This window comes from Pinus tabuliformis, chromosome 3_2, assembly GCF_031772625.1.
Source record: "Pinus tabuliformis cultivar Carrire ecotype Pingquan chromosome 3_2, CPIR1, whole genome shotgun sequence".
Classification (NCBI taxonomy): domain Eukaryota; kingdom Viridiplantae; phylum Streptophyta; class Pinopsida; order Pinales; family Pinaceae; genus Pinus; species Pinus tabuliformis.
The window spans coordinates 914,681,710-914,687,715 of NC_142302.1; positions in this window are offsets into that span (position 1 = coordinate 914,681,710).

The window sequence follows — 6,006 nt, forward strand, 5'->3', positions numbered from 1 at the left end:
TAAGTTTAGGATATTCATTGCACTAAACCATATGAAGACCACATAAGGCTATCTAAGAAATAAATGTACCACATCCTTTGCCTCCACCCTACAAAATACACATATTCTAGGACCACTCAAACCATGGTGACACAAGTTATCCCATGTAAGAATTCAATTTCTGTAAGCCAACCACCCAAAGAATTTAATATTGAGTGGAAGTTTCCCCTTCCAAATTTTATAGAACCACCCATTTTCCTCAGATTTGTAGGTTTTAACCTTGTATAGAAATTATCTGCATACGAATTCTAAGAACAAAAAATAAACAAATGTGTGAGCATAACACATAAAATACATATACACAGATATTTTCCCCTGGATCCCAAAACCGGCACTACCAGCTTGATTTTTTTCATTATATTCCTTTCAATGTTACACTACACATATATACATGCCGAAGCATCCAATACCATGGACCAAAAACCATCGCACCCAAAACCATGTGCTAAAACCATGCACAAAGCCATAGGTAGGTTCGCCCCACCTAATATAGGGTCCCAAAAAATTTTCCTTGGGGTGCTACCCCGGACCCCGTAGAGGGGGACTACCTGCCCCCCTCAAATCCCCTGTGACCCCACCATTGCGCAATCGGTGCAACGAAGGGGGGGCTCCACCCCCTCGGACAACTAGGAGGGCTACTCATGGAAATAATATAACACAACCCAACATTATCCACTGGTTGTTTTCTTTCCAAAGGGAGCCATAGGAGAGCTTAGTCATTTATCCAGCCCTGCAATGCCCATTTTTTCTCTACACCAAGAGAACTTCTCAGATCTCACATATTTTGTCAATGCATCTGCATTATTCTTCAGAGTGTCCACCTTTACCAGCAACACCATTTTGTCTTCTATCATATCCCTCAAAAAGTGATACTAAACATCAATGTGCTTTTTCTTTGAATGGTAAGCAGGGTTCTTTGCCAAGAAAATTGCATTTTGATTATCACAGTCTATCCTTATAGCTCCTTGTAATAGCCCCATACTTGAACACAATCTTTGCAACCAAACTACTTCCTTTCTTGCATGAGTGGTTGCCATGTATTCTGCCTCTGTAGTTGATAGTGCCATTACAGATTGTTTCTTACTCATCCAACTGACTGCAACTCTAAATAGGTTAAACACATACCCACTTGTAGATCTTCTTCGATCCAGATCTCCAACATAGTCTGCCACGAATATCCAAAACTCTGTCCAATCCTAGTCTTCCTTGGTAGCACAAACCATAATCACTAGTGCCACACAAATACCTAAAAACCGGCTTTATTGTTGTCCAATGCTCCTTCCCTAGTTTTGACATAAACCTACTCAATATTCCCACTGCATGTGTAATGTCTGGTCTAGTACAAACCATCACATACATCAAGGTACCAAATGCACTTGCATATGGAACATGGGACATTTCCTCTTCCTCTTCTTGTGTCTTGGGACATTGTTCAACAGATAACTTTACACCTACAAAAATAGGAACCTTAACTAGTTTACTATCATGCATATTAAACCTCTGCATTAATTGTCTTCACATACTTCCTCTGGTTTAACCAGAGCTTCCTCTTTTCCCGATCTCTTTTAATTTCCATGCCCAAGATATAGTTTGCAACACCAAGATCTTTCATGTCGATTTTGGAGGACAATTGGGTCTTCAAATCCTGGATAATTTCTTTTTCATTTCCAACCAACAACATGTCATGCACATACAAGATCAGATAAATAACACGATCACAAATTAATTTAAAATACACACAGTGATCTGCTTTGCTTCTGGTGAAGCCAAGTCCCCGTATAAATGTATCAAATTTCTGATACCACATCCTTGGTGACTGTTTTAACCCATACAAAGACCTTTTTAACTTGCATACCAGTTCTTTATTGCCCTTCACCGCAAAGCCTTCAGGTTGCTTCATGTAGATCTCCTCTTCCAAATCCCCGTGAAGAAATTTTGTCTTCACATCCATTAGTTCTACCTCAAAGTCAAAAGCAACAACAACAGATAAAAGTAATCTAATAGAATCTACCTTGACAACAGGAGAAGAAATATCACCAAAATCAATTCCTGCACTTGGGAATAACCTTTTTCTACCAACCGAGATTTATATTTCTCCACCTTTCCTTCTGCATTTATCTTCTTCTTGAACACCCATTTGCTACCAATGGGTTTCCTTCTAGCTGGCAACTCCACCAGGTCCTATGCCTCATTTTTGTGTAAAGATGCCATTTCATTAACCATGGCCTCTTTCTAGAGTTTGCCATCCTCTGAATCTACTGCTTCCTTCACAGTTCTCGGATCATCATAAGTAATAGATAAAGCAAAATTTGAACGTAAAGTAGATGGACTATACCTTTTTGGCTGCCTTATTTCTCGAACTGATCTTCTCACACCTAAGGTTTGTGGCTTTTCATCTTCTAATTCCTCTTTTGCTGTAGAGTTTGATTCTTCCCCCTTTAGCCCAAACTCTACCCTCTCAGGCTCCTTTGGTTGGAATTCATGTTTAATAACATCTTTAACCTCTCTGAACACCACAACTCAACTGTACAGAACATTCCTTGTTATTGGGTTCCAAAGCTTATAACCCTTTAAACCATCCTTATACCCAATAAAGATGCACTTTTCATATTTACTATCCAACTTTGTTCTTTTCTCCTTTGGAACATGTACATATGCATCATATCCAAATACCCTCAGATGTGAAAGAGATGGTTTCTTACTAGTCCATACCTCTTGTGGAGTCTTATCCTCCAACACTGATGAAGGTGACCCATTGACCAGGTAACATGTAGTGTCCATCGCCTTTGCCTAGAATTCCTGTCCTAACTTGACACCACTGAGCATGCTTCTTTCCCTTTCCATCAATGTCTTTTTCATTCTTTTTCTTAGAATCGCCCTGCTAGTTTTCTTGGGGGCCGATTCGCAGTGTCGGTCCCCAGCAGGCCAGCGACTAATTCTAAGAATCGCCCCCGACAGGCCAGGGCGTAATTATGGGAATCACCCCCTGGTCTACCAGGGGAAATTTTGGGAATCGGCCCCTTGGCATGATTGGGGTGATTCTCAAAATTTCCCAGATTCTCAGAATCAACCCCTTGGCCTGCTAAGGGGCTGATTCCTAGAATCACCCCCGGCAGGCTAGGGGCCGATTCTGGGAATCGCCCCACTAGCCCATTTGAGACGATTTCGGGAATCACCCCCAGCAGGCCAGGGTAGCGATTCCTAGAATTGCACCACCAGCCTGATGGGGGCGATACTAGGAATTGGCCCCTTGGCTTGCCTAGGGCCGATTCTGGGAATAAGGGGTGATTCTCAAAATCACCCCCCTTGGCAGGCCAGGGGGCCGATTCTGGGAATCAACCCCCTGGCCTGACAAAGGGTGCGATTTTGAGAATTGGCCCCGGGCAGGCCAGGGGGGCGATTCTTAGGATCTCCTTTGGTAGGCTGGTGGGGTGATTTTGGGAATCACCCCTTGGCCTGCCGGGGGTGATTATGGGAATCGGCCCCTTGTCGTGCCATGGGGCTGATTCTGAGAATATGCTTAGGGGGGCGACTCTAGGAATCACTCACATTAGGCCAGGGAGAGATTCCCAAAATCACCCCATGGCTTGCCAGGGGAAATTATGGGAATCGTCCCCTGGACTACCGAGCACGATTTTGGGAATTGACCCCCTTGCAGGGCAAGGGGCCGTTTATGTGAATCCACCCCCTGGCTTACTGGGGGATGATTATTGGAATCTTTCCCTAGGCAGGCTAAGGGGTCAATTTTCATTTTTCCTAGGGTGAGCAGACCGAAGGCACGATGATGTGCTATACGTTGTCATGTCGCAAGCAGGCATGCCTACAGTCGGGTGTGTCTGCTCACAAGACATGCCTGTGGGCGGGCATGCCTCGACGTGGGCCTGCCTGCCCATGGAATGACATTGTGCTACACATTGCCGTTTCGCAGGCAAGCACACCCACATCTCGGTGCGCCCAGCCACAACACAACACCGTGCAATAGGCCATGCTGCAGGTGGGCAGACCCACGAATCAACGCGCTCAACATTTCCTGTGGGCAGGCACGCTTGATTGTGGGCCTGCCCACCCTAGGCAAAATGAAAAACGATCCCTTGACTTGCCTGGGGTCCACTTCCTAGAATTGGCCCATGACAGGCCAGGGGGCAACCCCTTGTGCCAATTCTCAGAATGCCCCCCCTTGGCCAATTCTTAGAATCGCCCACCTGGCCTGCTGGGGGCGATTCTCGAAATTGGCCAAAGGAGAAGATTCTAAGAATTGGCCAAGGGGGGTGATTCTGAGAATTAGCCAAGGAGCTACCCCTTGGCTTGTCAAGGGCCAATTCTAGGAATCGGACCCCGGGCAGGCCAGGGGATTGTTTTTTGTTTTTCCCAAGGTGGACAGGCCCACAGTCAGGCGTGCCCACCCATAGGTAGGCCAGGGGATCATTTTTCATTTTTTCCCCGATAGGCTAGGGATCGATTCTCAGAATCGCTCCTGGGTTGATTTCCAAAATCTCCCCTGGCAAGCGAGGGCGCGATTCCTAGAATCACTGCTGATAGGCCATGGGGAGATTCCTAGACGATTATGAGAATCAGCTAAGTGGGGCGATTCTGTGAATTGGCTAAGGGGGGCAATTCTGAGAATCGACCCAGAGGGATGATTCAAAGAATCGCCCCCATGCCCTACTGGGGGAAATTTTGGGAATGCCCCACTAGCAGGCCAGGGGGCTGATTATGAGAATCAGACTAAGGGGGTGATTCCTAGAATCTTCCCCATGGCCTGTCAGGGGCGATTCTGGGAATCGGACCCTAGCAGGCCAGGGGAGCAATTTTGAGAGTCAACTCCATGGCCTTCCAGGGGCTGATTCTAGGAATCAACCCTCGGGTAGGCCAGAGGGCCATTTTGTGTTTTACCTAGGGCGGGCAGGCACACGGTTGGGCACGCTTTCCCACAAGAAGTGCTTGTGGGCGAGCGTACCTGCTCGTGACATGACAACGTGCTGCACGCTGCCATGTCATGGGCAAGTAGAACCATGGTCGGATGAACAATTGACGAGCCCACCCTAGCCCCAAGGGCTGGCTCATTTTGATTCTAATAATCAGATTGAGCCCGCTCAAGGGCTCGAAGAGCACACATTTTTTTGTAACTTTTTTAAAATTTATTTTTATAATAATTATCGTTTATTTTATAATTTTTTTTGGTTTTATAGTTTTTATTTTTTATTTTTTATTGAGTTTTTTGTTATTTTAATTTTGTTTGTATATTAATTTTAATTTTTTTTGGAATTTATTTTCATAATGTTTATTTATTTATTTTCAAATTGTTTATTGTTTTTTATATTTTATTTTGATTTTGTTTCTTTCATTATTTTTTTTTTCTTTCATCATTTTTTTGAAAATATGTTTTTTTGTTATTATATATATATATATATATATATATATATATATATATATATCGGTTAATTTTGTTTTTATTTTTTAATTATTATTATTATTATTATTATTATTATTATTTTGTCTTTTTTAGGTTAATTAATTTATTTATTTTATGTTTGATTTTTTTCATCTTTTTTTATATATTTGATTTTTATTTGTCATTTTTTTAATTTTAAGTTTTTTTTTTAATATATATTTTTATTTACTTTTTTATTATTGTTTTTTTAACTCTTTTGTGTATTTTTTCATTGTTTTAATTTTTGTTTCATTATTCTTTTAAAATTTTAATGTTTTTCAGAGTCGTGATAAAATCTCTTATGCCATTATTTCAAAATGTTGAAAATTTATCCTCCAAATTTTGAAAATGGTAGTGAAACCAATTTTTTTGTGCAAAAACACTCTGAAAATGCAGAGTGTTTTTGCACAAAAAAATTGGTTTCACTACCATTTTTAAAACATGTTGAAAATTTACCCTAAAAAAAAGCATTATTCCAACATCAATGCTTTTCATTTTCAAGTTGATTTTTTATGCTTTTGGGGCCTTTTTGGCTA